The sequence below is a fragment of the Macrotis lagotis genome, chromosome X, assembly GCF_037893015.1.
Source record: "Macrotis lagotis isolate mMagLag1 chromosome X, bilby.v1.9.chrom.fasta, whole genome shotgun sequence".
NCBI lineage: Eukaryota > Metazoa > Chordata > Mammalia > Peramelemorphia > Peramelidae > Macrotis > Macrotis lagotis.
The window spans coordinates 262,516,547-262,535,459 of NC_133666.1; the positions used below are offsets into that span (position 1 = coordinate 262,516,547).

The following is an 18,913-nucleotide window of genomic DNA, read 5'->3' on the forward strand; positions in this document are numbered from 1 at the left end:
AATTTTAGAGCATTAAATTAAGAGAAAGCTTAGCAAACATCGAGGAATTAAATGTAAATCTATTCTTGGGTTGGAAAAAATCAACATCCCAGGTACAAAAGTATCATTCATTTATGAATGTGATGGGACATTTCTTCTTGTTTAGTCATTCAGTTTTATTTGACTCCAATATCTTTGCCAAGAAAACCCCAAATGGGATCACAGAGAGTTGGACATAATTGAAACACTAAACACCACCAATCTTAATACTGCACTAAAACAGAACCCTGTCTTTGGAGTATGAAACTCAGGAATTGTCTGAGTTTATAGAGGTCAGAAACTAGACTTCTACTCATTCAATTTTACATCTGCTGCTCTGCCTATTTTCACCTTCATAGAACAAAATGCTTCCAAACTGAATAGTCCTACTGCCCCTCCAACTCCTTTTTATGTTTTTCCCCCATATTTGACTGTAAGTTCCTCAAAGGGAGGGGCTGTGTTTTTTTTTTACTTAATTTTATCTCCAGTGCTTAGCATGCTTAATGTTTATTGGACTGAATTTAGGATTAGAGGGAAAGAGGGTTTAGGGTCTTACATCTCAAAAATATTGACTGTATCATGCCAAATAAGAAACAGGAAACAGTATTGATTTGTTTTGCTTTTTTTTTTTTTTTTTTTGAGAATGGAATGACCAGGAATGGATAGGTTCTAATAGAGAAAACCTAAAATTAGATGGTGAAAGATGATTGTGGGAGCAATCTGCCAGAGAAGAGAGATATAGAGAAGGGACCAAACTGAAGAGGTAGAATAGAGGAATTGATTCTGCTTTGGGAACAAAGATGAGGTCAAATCTCCTAGAGGGGATGGTATATATAAGACATTAAATTTGAAGAAAGAATTTAAAATCAGAGTTGTGAAGAATGAGATAGAAAGTCAATTACAGGAAAAGTAAAAAATCCCCTTGAAGGCCTAGTTGAGATTAGATAACAAATCTACAATGGACCCAATCAGCACCATGGTTGAGACTCCTTCTAGGTAAATAAGAATGAAAAAAGGGAGAAAGTGACTGCCCTATCTGGGGTTCCAGTTGGGTGATGCATGCAGTCTGACTAAACAAAGCCTACTTGTCCTTACTCAAACAAAATATTCCATTTTATTTCTTCATATTTTTTTGCACATTTCCCCATGCCTAAAAATGCACTTACCCCCTACCTTAGGCTTTCAAACACCATGTTCTTTTCAAGTATCACCCACCTACATGAGACATTTGTAGATTCTCCTCACCCCCAGCTACTAGTGCCTTACTGCTACTTTCCAACTCCTTTCACCTTGGATTTTACTCATATATGTGCTATTTCTCCTGATCTGTTCCTTCAGGGAAGGACTCTTTCCCTTTCCTGTCTCTATCCCCAGCTCCTCACATCATGCTTGGCACATAATAAGCACCTAATAGATGTCTAATCTGTGTGAACATATATGTTTGTGTGTGAGAGACAGAGAAATAGAGTCAAAAGGACAGGAAGATTAAAGACAAGTAGCTGACTTTGAAAGAATTAAGTATCACCAGCTGAGGCTAGGCTGTGAACCATAGCAACATTTCTACTGGAAAAAATCTGACCCTTTCCATTAGTCTATTAAATTACTTATGACCTTTCTTTTATCTTATAAAGATTTAAAGTCAAAGATATTGATATTATAGCTTTGTTATTTTATTGTAAGGACATTATTTTATTTACTTAACATGTTGCAGAGCTTTTTTCTCTGTCAAAGTTTATTTCTTGGTCTAATTCAAATGCTATTGGAATAGAGAAGCAAAAATGGTAGTTCTCCAGGGATCAGTAACCAAATTTCCTCATTCTGTGTGATTTGTTGTATGGCTCAACCACCAACTGTATATTCTCCAGGAGAAATCTGTCACTTCCCCTGGAAACAATGACAGTTTGCTCAGCCCATTCCTATCCAGATTTCCTTAGTTTCAACCTCTTTGTAGATAAATTAAGTTTCACAAAACACCTTAAAGTTTACAATTCACTTACTATGATATTTTATCATTTGACCCTCAGAACTATCCTATGAGATTGGCAAAAATAAGAATCCTCCTCCTCCTCAATCATTATTTTGTAGATCAACAGAAGCAAGATCAGAAAGTTTAAGTGACTTGCTTGAGGTCAAATGAATACTATTGGAAGTGCCTTATAAACCACGTCTATGGAAATCCATTCAACTACCATCCTGCTAGGACTAGCATTCTCTTCCCTGCATTAAGCTATCTCTCTGTGGCAATCCTGCTGCCACAAATACTTTTAAGCAAGTACTTGCTGAGCCTCTTGCTAATAGTGGAAATAGTAGTAGTAGTAGTAGTAGTAGTAGTAGTAGTAGTAGTAGTAGTAGTAGTCTAACACCTAACACTCAAGAGAAAGGGCTACCTAGCAGCAACAATAGTACTAATAATAACCTAATTACTTATTTTTTACATACCATTTCAAAAATTTCAAAACACGATGTCATCAGATCTTCATAAAAACCTTCTGATGGACATTGTTGTTGACCTGCTGTTTCAATCATGCCTATCTCTTCATGACTCCATTTGGGTTTTTTTTTTTTTTTAGCAAAGATCCTGGAATGGTTTGCCATTGCATTCTCCAGCTCTTTTTACCAAGGAGAAAACTGAGGCAACCAGATTTAAGGGACTTGCCCAGGGTCAAATAGATAAGTTTCTAAGGTCCCATTTAAATTCAGGAAGTTGAAACTTCCTGATTCCCAACCCAGTGCTTTATCTATCTACTTTACCACTTAGCTGTCCCACCTAACTAAGCTAGAGAAAGTAGTACAGGTTCAGAAATATGACCAGATATTGATATTGCGAGTCTATTGCCCTTCCACTATAATAGAGATAATGATAGGACTGGACCTCTGCTGTATAGGGTATAGGACACTCTCCTTTCAGGATATTTCCTCTACCACTTCAGGTCAGCAACTTTTTCACAACATAGAGTTATAATAGAGGTTGAAAGACTTGCTGAGAGTTACAGTCTGCTGCAACATGCTTTGTATATCTAGATATTTCTTCAAATGAATGGATAGATGAAAGGTTGTTTAGGAGAAATGCTTACTGAGAGTCTAGAACAATAAAGGCACTGTATTATTTGCTGAAAAGATATAGAGTAAGTTCTTGTGTATACAAATAATTTTGATACTAGATAATAGGTGCTAAATTTCAAAAGAATGATACCAACACTAAGCCAGGGAGACTTCATATTAAGCTTGAGGCATGCACAGAGAAGGTAAGTAAACCAATTTGCTTGGAGTAAACTGTAGAAGCAGGAAGTACTGGAAAATAACAGTAATGAGTTTGACCTTTATTCAAAAAAACAAACATGAGCAAGGAGTATTTTTTGATTGAGGGAATGACATGATCAGAATTTTGCTTTACTAAGACAAATCTGATGCTAGTTAGAAGACATATTGAAATAGGAATGGAATTCTATGAAAGAAATCAGGTAAAATGCACTAAGTTACCTCTTTGCATGACTCTTGTGGAGAGCAAACATTCAATATTTATACATTTAGTAAACTAAGAGGAAAGTATTTTGATGTAATTGTGGCTGTTTAAATGTGCAAATTTAATTAGTTCAGTTGTGAAATATCAAGAGTCTGGAGTAGATTAAGGTCTGTAGAATGATTAAGAAATCTGTGAATATAACCCAAAAGTTCATTGACAAAAACAAAGGCTATCTAAATATCAAAGTATTTATGGCAGAACTTTTCCTGGTGGCAAAGATCTACAAGTGGAGGAGACATCTGTCGTTAATGAAATGAATAAAAAAGGCTTACATGAACTGATGCAAAGTGAAGTAAATTAAGTCAGTAAAACTATACTACAATGTAAATTAACAGAAAAATGGCAATGACTATAAAAAACTGAATACTATAAAAATATTAAGATCAAACTTGACTTCAAAAAGATAGAGAAGCTATCTTTCCCCCTTTCTTCAGATTTATGAAGATGACTTGTATGTTTTGAACATTGCTTTTAATGTCAGACTTCTTTCATTGTATTAATCAGTCTTTGTTGAAATTTTTTCTCCTATAAAAACAAATCTTTGTTAAAATAGATGATTCTTGGGGGCGGCTAGGTGGCACAGTGGATAAAGCATCGGCCCTGGAGTCAGGAGTACCTGGGTTCAGATCTGGTCTCAGACACTAAATAATTGCCTAGCTGTGTGGCCTTGGGCAAGCCACTTAACCCCACTGCCTTTCAAAAAACCTAAAAAAAAAAGTTGATTCTCTGAGAAGATAGAGATAGAAAGTTAAAGTAGGAAAACTAGTTGATATAATGGCAAAAATGTTAGTAAATATAATATGTGTGTGTGTGTGTGTGTGTGTGTGTGTGTGTGTGATTGTATAAAATATTTAAACAAGACTAGGAATGTAAATGAGTTCATGAAGAAATCAATATCAATTCCAAAAGTATTATGCTAGGCACTGAGGACTCAAAGAGAGGCATGATACAGTCCCTGTTTTTAAGGAGCTTACTGTTCTAACCAGGTTTAGGAAAGGAGTGAGAACAAAAAATGAGATGGCTATGCAAATGTGTCCTCTTCAATATGAGGAGGAAGTGATCACTTTGATTCTTTCATTTTCTGTTTCTTTCATTCTCTCTTTCATTCTTTTATTCTCTTTTTCTCTTTCTCTCTCCTTTCTTCCTCTCTCTCTCTCTCTCTCTCTCCTCTCTCTCTCTCTCTCTCTCTCTCTCTCTCTCTCTCTCTCTCTCTCTCTCGAGCATTCTTTACTTTTTAAATTTTGAGTTACAAATTTTCCTCCCTCTCACATCTCCCCTACAACAATAGATAGCAAGTAATAAGATATCAATTGAATTCGTGTAAAACATATTTCCATATTAGCCATATCATAAAATGAAACAAAAATAAAGGAAGTATGAAAATTATATTTCAGTTAAAACTCAGAGTTCATCAATTTTTTTCTTGGGAGGAAGATATTTTGTCACCTTAATTGCTTTGGAGTTGTTTTGAATAATTACATTGATCAAAGTAGTCAAGTCTTTCACGGTTGATCATCTTTACAACATTGCTCTTACAGTATCCAATGTTTTCCTTATTCTACTTATTTTGCTTTGTATCAGTTCATATAGGTCTTGACATGCTTTTTTTCTGTAATCAGCCCCCCCTTTTCATTTCTTATAGCATTATAGTGCTCCTTCGCAATCATATGCCAGCTTGTTCAGCCATTCCACAATTGAATAGAATCTCAATTTCTAATTCTTTGCCATCACAAAAGGAATTGCTATAAATATTTTTATGCATATAGATCCTTTTCCTTTTTCTTTAATTTCTTTGGAATACAGTTAGTAGTGATATTGCTAGATCAAAGGGTTTTTATGGTTTTTAAGTCTTTTGAATGTAATTCCAGATTGTTCTCCAGAGTGTTTGGTCTAGTTCACTACTATTCATTAGTATCCCTATTTTTCTTTATCCTATTGTCATTTATTATAGATGTGAGGTTGTAACTCAGAATTATTCTAATTTGTTTTTTTCCTATGACTATATTTCTTTTTTTGAAAACTACCTGTTCATATACTTTGACCATGTATCAATTGGGAAAAGCCCTTATTTTTTTTATAAAATTGACAGTTTCCTATATATCTGAGAAATGAAGTCTTTATTATAGAAATTTGATAATTTTTAAATTATTTTATTGCCTATGGTACTTTTTTAGTGAAGTTTACTTTCTCTGATTATCTCTTTTAATTATCTGTTTTGACTTTTGCTTTTTCTAAATTCATAATTGATAACCCTGGCCTCTTCATCAGCTGATATATAATAACTGTTCTATCTCTTTAATTCTATGTCTGTATTTCTTTTTCAGATATATATCTCATGTATACAACATATTCTTGGATTCAGATTTCTAATCCCTTCTGTTTTTTGCTTCTTTTTTATGAGAGAGCTCATCCCTTTTACATTCACAGTTAGGATTACTAATTTTATGTTTCCCTCTATCCTCTTATTTTGCTTATCTCTCTCTCTCTCTTTTTATCCTTTCTGTCCTCAAATCCCTTTTTGTTTCCTGATCACCACCTTCTTTAAACTCCCCTCCCTATTATCATCTTCTTCCTTCTATATCTTTTATCCCTTTCCTTTCCTAATTCCCTATTGGTTAAGATCAGTTTTTATAATCAGTTAAATATGCATATATATATGTATGTGTTTGTGTGTGTGTGTGTGTGTGTGTGTGTGTGTGTGTGTGTGTGTGTGTATGTATTCTTCCCTCTTTGGACTAGTTTTGAGGAAAGTGAGGTTCAACCACTGTCCATCACAGCCCCTCTGTTTTCCATCCCCTATAAAGGCTCTTCCTTGTGTTCGTTTATGTGAGAAAAATTTTCCTATTCTATGTGTCTCTTACTCCTCCAAGTGTATCCTTTTTTTCATCCCTACATTTTTGGGGGGGAGACCTTTCCAACATAATTAATTCATACCCAAGCCCTCTATGTAGACTCCTTTTACCTACCCCAATAATGATAAAAATCTTAAGATTTATATGTATCATTGTACCATAAAGGAATGTAAATAGTTGAACTTTATCAAATCTCTGATAGTTATTCTTTCATTTTGTGTTTGTTTGTCCGTGTGTGTTTGTGTGTGTGTGTATGTGCGTGTGTGTGTGTGTGTGTGTGTGTGTGTGTGTGTGTGTGTGTGTGGTTCTTGAGTCTTCTTTTTTCTATTCAGCTCTGGTCTTTATATCAGAAATATTTGGAAGTCTTTTATTTCATCAAATTTCCACTCTTTCTTTCTCCTGCCTTCTCTCCCCACCCCCACCCCCAGTATTTTGCTTAGATTGTCTGTGTAGGTGATTATTGGTTTTTATTCTTGCTCCTTTACCTCTCTTTCATGATCATATTTGAATGCTTTCTTTCTGAATGCTTGCAATATTTTCTCCTTGACCTAGAAACTCTGGAATTTGACCATTTATATTCCTGGGAGTTTTTATTTTAAGATCTCTTTCAGGAGATACTTGGTGGATTTTTTCAATTTATTTAATTTATAATTTTCTTAAGTACTTTTGGTATCTCTTTAACCAAGTGGTTAATTCTCTTTTCATACTTTTCTTGCATCACTCCCATTACTTTTCCCAATTTTCCCTTTACATTTCTTTTTTTTAAATCATCCAGGGATTCTAGAATCCAATTAAGATTTTTATTTGAGGTTTTGGTTGTAGGTGTACTCATATTGTTATCTTCATTGAATTTATGTCTTGATCTTCCTTGCCAACATAGTAGTGTTTTGTGGTCAATTGAGGTTTTTGGTTTATTTTATTATTGCTGTTTGCTCATTTTCTCAGCCTATTTCTTCACTTTGAATTTTATTTTTAAGTTTGGCTCTATTCACCTGAGTGTGGGGAATCTCTTTATGAAGCTTCAGATATTTTGTACTACTCTTTTCAGAGCTGGTTCTGAGGGTCTGAAAGTTTTTGGTCCTTCCAAAGTTCTGGGAGTAGTATGATCATTACTCTCCTGATGTGTGTATTGGTCACTGCTTCCCTCTAAATGAAAGTATCTATTAGCCATAGAATCAGGGGCAGGACCCCTTTTCCCTTGTGCCCTATCACAAGTACTTCCTTCCACCCTGTAATTATGACCTAAAACTGTTTATGGGTATTAGAGTTCCCAATCAGCACCAGTTGTACCCATTGCCAGCAAAGGATTCTCTGGAATATTTTTTTCTAATCAATTACCTGATCTCCTTACTTTTCTCTTCACTGAAAACTCCTCAAGCTGCTACTGTTTCAATAGTCTTCAAGGTCCAATACTTGTGATCCTTCTATGATCTCAGACTGTACCACAGATCTTTTTGGCAAACCTCTTAAATTGTCTTAGCTTAGATAAATGTGTCCCTCTCACTTTTTTGTTGACATCGAAAAATTTAATTTGAAAAATTATTTTAAAGTTTTTTCAGGAATATATTAGGAGTGTATAGCTGAGTCCTGGTGAATTCTTCTCTATCTTGCCTCTTCCGTTGATCATTTTTGATGTAGAGAGACTATGTGAAGGTTTCATGGTGGAGGTGGTACCTGAGAAGACTTAAGGAAGAGAAAAACTTTCACAAGTTCAGCTTTAGTAGTAGTTCATTTGGGGTTATTTTGAGCAGTATGAGCAAAGACATGGAGAATGAGCAAAGACATGGAGATAGATGAAAGAAAATAGGGAGAACAAGAGAGAGAAAACAGACTTGTTTTGAAATATAAAACCTTATTGGGGCAATTACATTAAAGTTTAGCTTTAACTGTAAAATCTGATCTTAACCAATAGGGAATTAGGAAAGGAAAGGGCCAAAAGCTATGGAAGAAAGAAGATGATTTTTGCTATGGACTAAAAGAAAAATAATAACTCTTAGAAGGGAGAACATGATCTCCTGCACCCCAAATTATGTGAATTAATCATAGCTATGAATATGATGACAGAGAAATACAGACATTATATTCCTGCCACAAATCATTTTTCTCCTTGGACTTGAGATGTCATTGACTGAGAAGCATCCCTAAATCAAATGTTGAGTTTAAATGGTGAGCAGCTATTTATAATTTAAAGTCTAATTATAACTATTGTGCAAAACTCTAAATATTGATAGTCATTTTTGTACTCTTTAACTCTTTGTGAAAAAACACAAAAGTTGTAAACAGACCATTAGCTCTACAGTAATCCATGAATAATTTTTGAACTTTAAAGATTATTATCATTTTTGTCATATTTTTTTTACAATTTATTATAACACCCAATAATGACAATCTCCCAATTAGTTATTTCCTTTGATCAACTGATTGTCAATAGTTGCCGTAGGGTCACTTCCTCACTGCCAACAAGTCCAATTTTTAACTTTCAACTGGTCCTTTCAGGGAGTTTAAAAATGTAATTTTGTTTTGTTTGACTCACAGGTTAGAGAGTAATGGGTGAGGAAAATAGAATATCCTTTTCTTCCATGTGCTGGTGGTGATGGAGTAGTCCAACAATACAAGATGAAAAAGCAGCATAAGATCTGTTGATAAAGAAGAGAACTTTTTTTAAATAAAAAAGCTCTAAGTCTTTTTTGGATTTGCTGTACTTAAAGATCAATAAAACTGGTGAAATATTATTAGGGGTTCTTTAATTCATTTCTAAGTTGTATAACATGGTTATTCTCCAATGAAATTAATGAAGATTTTCTTTTTTGTGGTTCTTTTAATTCAAGAATATTTGGTTTTATAATAACTAACTGGATAACTAAGTCTGATCAAGTAGAAATTAAATCTTTGGTGCTAGTGACCCCTAAACTTCCCATTCCTAGAGAATAAACTATAGGTATCTCCATCTTTAGATATATGCTCCTGGCTCTAGAGACAAAATTTGCAGTTAGGTGTAGCCTCATTCTCCTTCTTACTGAAAACCCTACATCATCTCTTTTGACTTGAAGCAACACAGTTGGAATTAATATGTAGAGAATAGGTGTGTATATTGTGTGTGTATATGTGCATTTGTGTGTGTGTGTGTGTAATTTAAAATTCAAGATCAAGAAATGGCATTAAAAGATTTTGTTGGGGAATGGAGGAGTTGACAAATGAATTTAGCACTCAGGATATCTGAGTTTAGTTTATATTTTTTCAGTGTCATTCATCTTTGTAATCATGGAACTAGATTCTTTCTATGCTTTCCTTTGTGACTAATTAAAATAGGCTCAATTTTTCTCCCTGTTGATTTTCTCCAATTTTAACATACTTCTTTCATGTATGTGAAAAAAAGTGCTTTGTTCTATACCCCTCTGGTACACTTGAGTGTTACATTACATGTTATAATTGTCTCTGGAGAGAAAATTTCTGCTGTAATCCCCATATAGACTATCAGGGACTGATTCATTTTTGTCTTTTTATCACCAATCATTCAATAGGCATTTATTAAGCATCTACTATGTGTCAAGTATTGTCCTAGATGCTAGATTCTGCCACATAATAGATGCCTAATGAATGCTTATTGAATGCTATCCTTCATGACTCATCTAAATTTAGTTTCTCTCCTCTTCCTCTCACACCAATCACAATGCTGGTTGCCTACCCACTGAGTAAACATTTCTTCATGTGGCTGTGCTCATGAAATTTAACAAATTATTTTACGGGAAAGACAGATAATTACTATTTTGATCATTCTTTTATCCAGGTATTTGTTGAATGTCTTCTCTGTTCAAAGTGCTGAGTCCTTTGAATTCTGCAGTAGAACAATGAGGGTATGAAACAGGACTTGCCCACAAAGAATTTTAAAATTGGGCTGAAAGATAATATGATACAGAAACAACTGAAATTTTTCAAAACATAAGTGATATAAGTATTCATTCTACAAAGAAAACACTATAGGTGTTCAGAAGAGCTAAGATTTCTTCATTCTGGGGTAATGAAAGAAGGCCTTATGGAGAAAGCACCACTTGACTTAGTTATGAAAATATTTTGGTTGGCCAAAATGGTGATAGGTTTTCCTATGAAGAGAATAATATGATGAAGGCTATGTAAAACTATGATATATGCAGATAATGATGAATAGTACAGTTTTGTGGTTGCAAAAATTGGGAGAAAGTGCATGAAATTATCAAAGTTAGGCATGATCAAATAACATTAAGACCTTTATTATCAGGATAAGAAATTTTATTTTTATATCATAGAATCCCCTAAGAATTTTTATCAGGGGAGAAATACTGTTAAAGCTGCAATTTTGGAAAATTAATCAAGTTTTAATATGTAAAATGAATGGGGGCGGGGGTAGGGAGGCATAGGAAGACCAGTTAGTAGATCATTGAAATAGCCCTTGAATATGTCTCAGAGGTGGGAAGAATATTAGAATTCATTTAATTCAACTTGCCACTTCATTCCCTAGATATGAAGTTTTAAAGGTTATGCTAAGGTAGTACTCAATCATTTTTCTGTTGTGTCTGACTGTTTGTGACCCCATTTAGAGTTTTCTCAGCAATGATACTGGAATTGGTTGCCATTTCTTTTTCCAGTTAACTTTACATATGAGGAACTAAGGCAACCATGTTTAAGTGACTTGCACAGGATCCCACAATTAGGTGAGTATTTAAGTCTGAATCTGAATTCATGGAACATGACTTTCTGATTCCTAGCTTGATTCTTTATCCATTGTGTCATCTAGCTGCCCACTAGGATAGTAGTAATACATATAAATTACCATGTTACAATGGAAAAAGCACACTAGAGCTTATTACTTTTATGATCTAGCCTGTTTCCTCTTTTGTAAAATGAGGGTGTTATATATTATATGTATATATATATATATATATATATATATATATATATATATATATGTATCCTATAACCCTTTGAACTAGATTGGAAAAGAGATTCATTATTTGGGTTTTTTTTTGCAAGGCAACAGGGTTAAGTGACTTGGCCAAGGTCACACGGGTAGGTAATTATTAAGTGTCTGAGGTTGCATTTGATCTTAGGTCCTCCTGACTCCAGGGCCAGTGCTTTATCCACTGTGCCACCTAGCTGCCCCAGGAAAAGGGATTCATTTGAGAGTTATTGTTAAGAAAAATAATTGTTAGGCTTTGGAAATTCATTTGATGTAGGAGATGAGGTTATCATAGAAGTCAGTTGATTCTATTGTTTTCTTTCTATGGAACGTGGCTGTGGTGCCATTGCAAAAAATATGGGTGTCAGTTTTAAAAGGAGTTAACTGGGGGTGGGATGTGAAGATGAGTTCCTTTTTAGATATTAAATTGACACCAATGTAACATTCAGTTGTAGGCTCTTATTAGGCAACCTAAAGACAGAATGACAGTTAAGGAGGGAGATGTGAATACAGATAGAAATGATCCCACAGAGGGGGAGAATCTTTGAAGTGGTTTTTTTCCCCCTTCTCTGATTAACTAGGCTCTTATAAACTGTCTTTTATCTACCCAAATTCTCCTCTCAGCAGAGCACCACCACTCCCCTTTCACTCAAGCTTCCTCTGTTCTTCTGTTCCAAACTTTACATTTTTCTCCCACTGTTTTCCAAGAGTAATGACAGGTCATCTGTTCTTTTCTACATTGTCAGGGATCTCAGGAACTCTTTTTGATTCAAAAGCAGATAATTCTCAATTCTACATAATCAGGTCTCATTTGATAACTGAATTCTAGTGTTAACTTGTCAACTACCCATTGTGTATGGAACAAAAGATTGTGCCATAAAGTGGAACTTGTTATCTTTCTTCCCAGTCTACCTTCTCTTACAATTTACCCAATTTCAACTGAGGGGCACAATGATTTTTCCTGTTATCTAGGCTTAACCCAATTCTTCCTTGATTCTTCACTATCCCTTACCCCTTCATCAATCATTGGCCCCTCTTCTCCATTCACAAAGAAGTTATTTCATTTCAAGTCTTTATCAATTTTCATCTGGCCTACTGAAATCACCTTGGAATTTATCTCCATATATGCAGCTTCTGCTCTCTACTATCCTGTCCTGAATACAACTCTCAAATTAGTTTTCCTAAAACATTGGCTTTGTCATTCTACTTTTCTGCTCGTAATCATTCACTGATTCCCTGTTGTCTCAAGGGCAAAATAGAAGTTTTTCAATCTATAATTTAAACCCCTTCAAAATGTAGATATATTCATATTACTTCCCTCCCACCATAGGCTTTAAACAGTCCAAACAAATAGTCCTATTGAATTTTACTTTCTGCCTCATATATTTTGCCTTTGTGTAGATTGTCCTCCATGCCTGCAATGTTCTCACTTCTATTCCTTTTCATCTCTGCTCCATGTAAATGTCATATTCCTCAATAGAAGAAAGCTCTTTGAGAGGAGACTATTTCGATCCTATCTTTGCAGCCACAACATCTAACATAGGTGCTGATAAAAAACAAATATTCTGTAAATATTGAATTGAGCTGAATATATGAAATCATTCAGGGACAATGTATAAGCCAAAAGGAAGAATCTTTTTTTTTAATTTTTATTGATGTACTTTGTTTTCAAACATTTACATTTCACAATTCAGCAAAAGAGCTCTGAAAGCTAATACAATTAACCATAAGAATTTATATTCTTTCATGTTAAAGAGCTTGTAAAATTCCACATCTGAGCCTTTTCTCATATCCCTATTTTGAAATGTAATAGAAAACCATTTTCTCTCTTTCTCCTATCCCCTATCCCATTAGAAACAGAGAAAAAAGATGAATTCATTGAGACAAATATACATATATGTAATCAAGCAAAAGTACTCTCACATTAATTGTATGTCTATTTCACACCCTAAATTCATTACATTTTGTCATGGATGACGTGTTTCATCATTGATCCTCTGAAATCATGAATGGCCATTTATTTTGAACATAGTTCTTAGAGTCTTCCAAATTATTTCTCTTTAGATGGTTGCTCTTATTGTGCAAATTGTTCTACAAGCTCTGTTTATTTCATTCATCACTATGTAAAATTAGTCAATATTGTTTATGTAACGTTGACATTATAAATTCTTCTTCTGCTCCTCCTGATTTCACTCTGCATCACTTCATATTAGTCTTTCACCTTTTTAAATCATCTATTTCCTTATTTCTTCTAGCTCAATAGTTTTCCATTGCATTTATACATCACAGCTTGTTCAGTCTTTCTTCAAATAAGGAGCATTCTTTTAGTTTTTAGTCAGTCTTGTTTTTGAAACAAGTCAAAATCTTAGGAAATACCTGTGTTCAGAGATGAAAAATATCTATTGGTGTAGAATCAGGATAGATAGATAGTAGATATCAGTAGATAAAGGTAGAAGGAAGAGTGTTTTGAATCAGAGAAACCAAAAGAGAAAAGGGTTTGGTGAAGGTTAGTCGATTTCAGCAGTGACAAATTTTCTACATAATTAATTCAATTTAATGCAATACAGTAACCATTTATTTATTGCATATTATGTAAAAGAGACAATATTAGGTCCTAAGAACAAAAAGACATAATGAAAAGCAGTGGAATAAAACTTCAGAAAATGCCCCTGTATTTGGTGATTGGTAGATTTGGTGTTGGAGAACCTCAGTTACCTCTAAGAGATTCTATTCTATTGAAGAGTGGTGGATGGAAGTCAAATTCCAATGTAAAGATGATGAATATAGTGTAAGGTAGTATAATTGCTGAGATTACTCTTTGGAAGTATTGACTATGAAAAGAGGAAAGTGATTTGGGGAAAATTAAGGGACTGATATATGTTGGGGGTTTTTTTTGGGGGGGGGTTAGAATAGTAATTTGAAAATGGTTGTTCACCAAGGAGAGGAATAGAGTGCAAGTAGATCAAGATAGGGGAGATTAAATGTTACAAGGTTAGAGGAGTCAAGAAGAAAAGTAATCAACAGTGAAGATGAAATGGTTATGACTACTTGGAGAAAATTCAAATTCTAGGGCTTTGCAGAAAGGAAATACAAAACCACTACTCCATTTCTATCTTAGTTCCTTTCTTATATTGAAAAAATATTAAGAATAAATGTTACTCATCACAAATTAGTTTTTCCATTTCTGGTTGAATCTAAACCTGGTTGATAAGATTAGTAATGAAAGCTGGAATGCTTGAAAACTTAGCTCTATTTTATATAATCTCATAAAAATAAAAGAAAATGAAAGCCTCAAGGAAATATTGCTATGTGAAAATTATAGGGAGGATATAAGGTAAAGGTTCTGCAAAGAGAAAAAGAATAGTGATTAGACTTGTTTTCTGAGGACACTGAAAGAAAAATGAGAAGAGTAGGAGTACTAGGATAGAATAGACTCATGACATTTAAGGCTTATAAAGGAAAAGAAGAGGAAAATCAGATGTAGATCAACAGAACCATTATACTAGAATTCTTTATTCTTAAGGAACAATAGAAGATCACCTAAAATAATTAAAATTTCTATTTAAAAATACAAACACCACTTACATTTCACTTATGGAAAGTCACCAATAATATAAGTAGGTTCTTTTCATTTACTAAGGAATTTTCTAACTCAGGTATTTTAGTCATAAAGTATCAGAGGAGAAATCAGTGGCAATGCCTACATAGACTGGAAGAACAGATTTTATAGACATGCTATTCAGCATGGATAATTGTGATCATGGGTTTGCTTATATTTGTATATGTCCAAAAAGCCATTTTGTATTCCCCACATTTCTTAGTTTGATGTATGACCATAAAGTGATATGATATAAAAATAAAAATGATAGCAACAATAAACTATAAACCTGCCTTTAAATTGCCTCATTGCCTCTATGAGAGATTGGAAAAGCATGAGTTGGTGTTTAGGGGTAATCAATAGAATCTGGGGAGGAAAGAGAATGCTATGATTGGGCCAAACCAGTGTTTATTCAAATTAAATTCCAAGACACAGATAGAGTGCCTAACAATTATCCAAAGCCAATAAAGTCCACATGAATTAAGTCATGGAAACATAGTCAAAATAACATTTATTAGGCTTAAAAATGGTAGCTTGATTCATATACCTTTACCCAAAACAATACTATTTTATGAAGATGGCACACAGTAGTTAAAAGGATTCTCTTTATCTTATCAGAATTTTCATGGGTTATGCTTCTCTCCTTGTTGAAACATTGAAGGTTACAAACTTCCAAGGGTTCTTTTTCTTCTACTTGGAATGGATGAGGATATATAAGATATAAAATGAGTATTACTTTGGTATGTGTCTTTTCACATCCTCTCCTTGAACCTTGGGTCTAACTTCAATGCTAGTTTTTGTGGGTGGATTCAACTCATATAGTTAATATTAAACAATATAATCTTCAAAAGGATGTGAAAGGTATCTTCTCCATAGGGATCAAGATGAAGAAGGTCATTATACTTCACTACATAAGCTGCCCCTTAATAACTGCTTGTGTGACTAGAGAAGACAGTAGACCATATGTCATGACTTAGAGATGACTATAATATTCAAAGTTATTTTGCCAGTTTCTGCAGCTGTTCCTAATTTTGTCAAAGGGGTGGGCTAGGCTGCCCTAGTCCTAGGTCAATGGAATGAGATTCTTGATCTTACTAGTGTATTTTTTATCCATTTCTCTGGCTGAATCTATTAGGATCGTGTGGGGTTTTTTTTAGGTTCTTTTGCAAGGCAAATGGGGTTAAGTGGCTTGCCCAAGGCCACACAGCTAGGTAATTATTAAGTGTCTGAGACCGGATTTGAACCCAGGTACTCCTGACTCCAAGGCCGGTGCTTTATCCACTAGGACACCTAGCCACCCCTTATTGGGATCGTTTTGCCTTTGCCTGGAATAGAGTTTGGTACACCTCCATTAATCCTCCTCAGGATTATTTGAATTCCCCTTCATATTGACTTTTGGGCATAGACTTAAAAAGACTTCCTGAGGGCATTGATATCAACCACTGTACTGTGGATGCATGGTTGACTGGGGTGGATGTGTGGTTGACTGGAGTGGATGTGGTAAAAGTATTAAAGGACTATTATTAGACGGTAGTTCAAATGGGAGATCTACACTCTGAAAATCCAGGGTCCTTTCTTCTCAGTTAAATTTGGGGGAATATTGTGGATAGAAAGTATTCAAGCAATTCTAAATGTCATAGTAGTAATGAACTACTAATAATCCTCTCACATACTAAAACAGATGTCCAAAAGTTTATTATAATCTTTGACAACTGAAGTACCCATATTTCCCATAATTCCCAACCTTTATATTTTGCATGTCACTTAAAAGTCAGCCTCTTTCAAATGGAATCTGGGAGACACAATAACCCTAGAAGTCTGAAGACAAGCTTTTGAACAATTTCTCCCTAGTTCTCTATAACATTGTGCAATCTGTCACTGGTCAAGTGATGAAATAGTCCACCTTTCTCTCCCCTCCCCCTCCCCAGCAATGAGATGGGCAGGACAAAGAAACTGTGTGATCCTTTTAACTAAAGACAAAGCAGCTTCTTTTTAATGATGCTCCTGGTGCTGTAGCCACCTTTGAAAGATCAGCATTGTTTGCAACTGTGTGGTTATCAGTCTGCCTATTACCAAAAGACTGATTATATGAAACCTTTTATCCCTCAAGCAAAGAGACCTGTGCTTAGTTCAGTTGTTACTTATTTAGCCTGTAGCTTTGCATTGGGTCAACTTCCACAACAGTCCCAAGTATACTTATAGACATAATTTTTCTTACTGTTTTCTCCTGAATCATCATCTCTAAAAAAAGATCTCACTTTCCTGTGAAATAAGTCTCTAAGATTGGGCCTGCCACCATCATTTTTACTGGGTTTCCATCTCCTATATGATCATTAGGAAGCTGAATTCTGGAATGTCTTTTGGAAAACAGAAGCTATCATCCTACCCTTGATATTGGATTTGGCTGTTTCCTCTGCTAGAAGTAGTAACTGATGAGTTAGCTTATCTAGGAAGGAAGAGGTCTTTCCCCCCAACTCACTATTTCTTGGATCCATCCTCTAAGAGGAGTTACCTGATTGTTATAGTTGTTACTGTAGAGTTGCTTTACTACTAATTCTTTGTGATCCCATTCGGGGTTATCTTAGTAAAGATACTGGAGTAATTTTCCATTTCTTTCTCTAACTCACTTTTACAGGTGAAAAACTGAGGCAATTCAGATAAATGACTTACACAGGGCTACACAGATAGTAAATGTCTGAGGCAGATTTGAATCCATGAAGATGAGTCTTCCTTATATCAAACCTAGTACTCTATCCAAATCTAACTATCCTAATTTGCCCTCATAGTGATGGACTATTTTAGACATAAGGCCAGTTGACTCTCTCCTTTCTTATTCTATCCCATGAAAGACACTTGAACTTTGACATTTTGCTCTCCAATAATGTAGTATAAACACCCTCTTAAGTTCCTTTTAATTGAGGATTCTTCTTTTCCTTGCACAACTCTGTCCTAGAAAAAAGCTTGGGAAAGCAGTGGGGTAGAAAGGTTGATATGTGCTTTGCTTTTTAAAGACTTGCAGGAGGTGAAATTCTATTTTGCTAATTATGGCAATTGTTTATTCACCTGGAAGCAAGGAAAACCTTTAGCTGACTTGGTGGTCCTCTGAAGTCCCTGAATAAAGGTGAAAAGGAAAAATCCACCCACTCACTGCAGAAGAAGGAATAAACACTTCTGTAGAGATCAATGATTCCACAAGAGAAGAATTTTTGTTTGGTGGGTTAGGGAGCACCGTTTTTTACTATGTTCAAAGCACTACTTTAATACTTTGAATATAAACTGAAAAACAAGATAACCTTTACTCTCATGGTCCCGTGATTCTAATAGAAGGAGAAATATGACATAAAATGTGTTTCAGTTGCCCATCAGATAGAAAGGTCCCAAGAACCTCTGAGTTCAGCAACAAAGCAGATGTAAATGTATCTTATTAATCTCATTTCATGGATGTATCCATTTCCATTTCCTATATTGAATGACTTAATAGTGTCAAGGACACTGTTGGTATGAATTTTCCCTTTGGATCCTTCAGTAAATGTGAAGGTGAAGATGAAGAGAGAGTGTATGCAAGGCAAGAAGATAACCAATTCAAAATTGCAGACATAGGAAGTCTCTCATAGAGTTATTCTCTATATAGTATTCATCATTTTGACTGGAGAATAAAATTTACAGTGACAAATTATCTGAAGTGAGTCTATAGGTGTAAATAGAAGCAAAACTGTGGAATCCTTTAAGTATCAGTGTGAGAACTTTATAACCTAAATACAAGGGAACTACTAAAGATTTTTGAGTAGGAGAGTAAACTTGACTAATAATGTGATCCAAATAAAGTACATCTTCATGTATGAGCTGACTGAAGAAATTCTGCTAATCCCTGTTTCAAAATGTTCTCCATTGCCATGTCACAAAGTAAATGAACATTATCAGTATTAATGGAACGACATTTAGTCTCAGACAAAATCTATGTGACACAGAAAAAGGTGATCAGAGAGCAG

At 34.6% G+C, this 18,913-nt stretch overlaps 1 long non-coding RNA gene across 27 annotated transcripts in view; it reads left to right on the forward strand.

The window, feature by feature from the left end:
* LOC141502865 (uncharacterized) overlaps positions 1–18,913 on the forward strand; it is a 788,683-nt gene that overhangs the window by 567,761 nt on the left and 202,009 nt on the right. The window contains exon 4 of one of the 27 annotated variants that reach the window (XR_012472706.1): positions 11,016–11,273. The exons of 25 other annotated variants lie outside the window; for them this stretch is intronic. This is a non-coding gene — a long non-coding RNA (uncharacterized LOC141502865). One more of the 27 variants, XR_012472707.1, reaches the window with a different exon arrangement.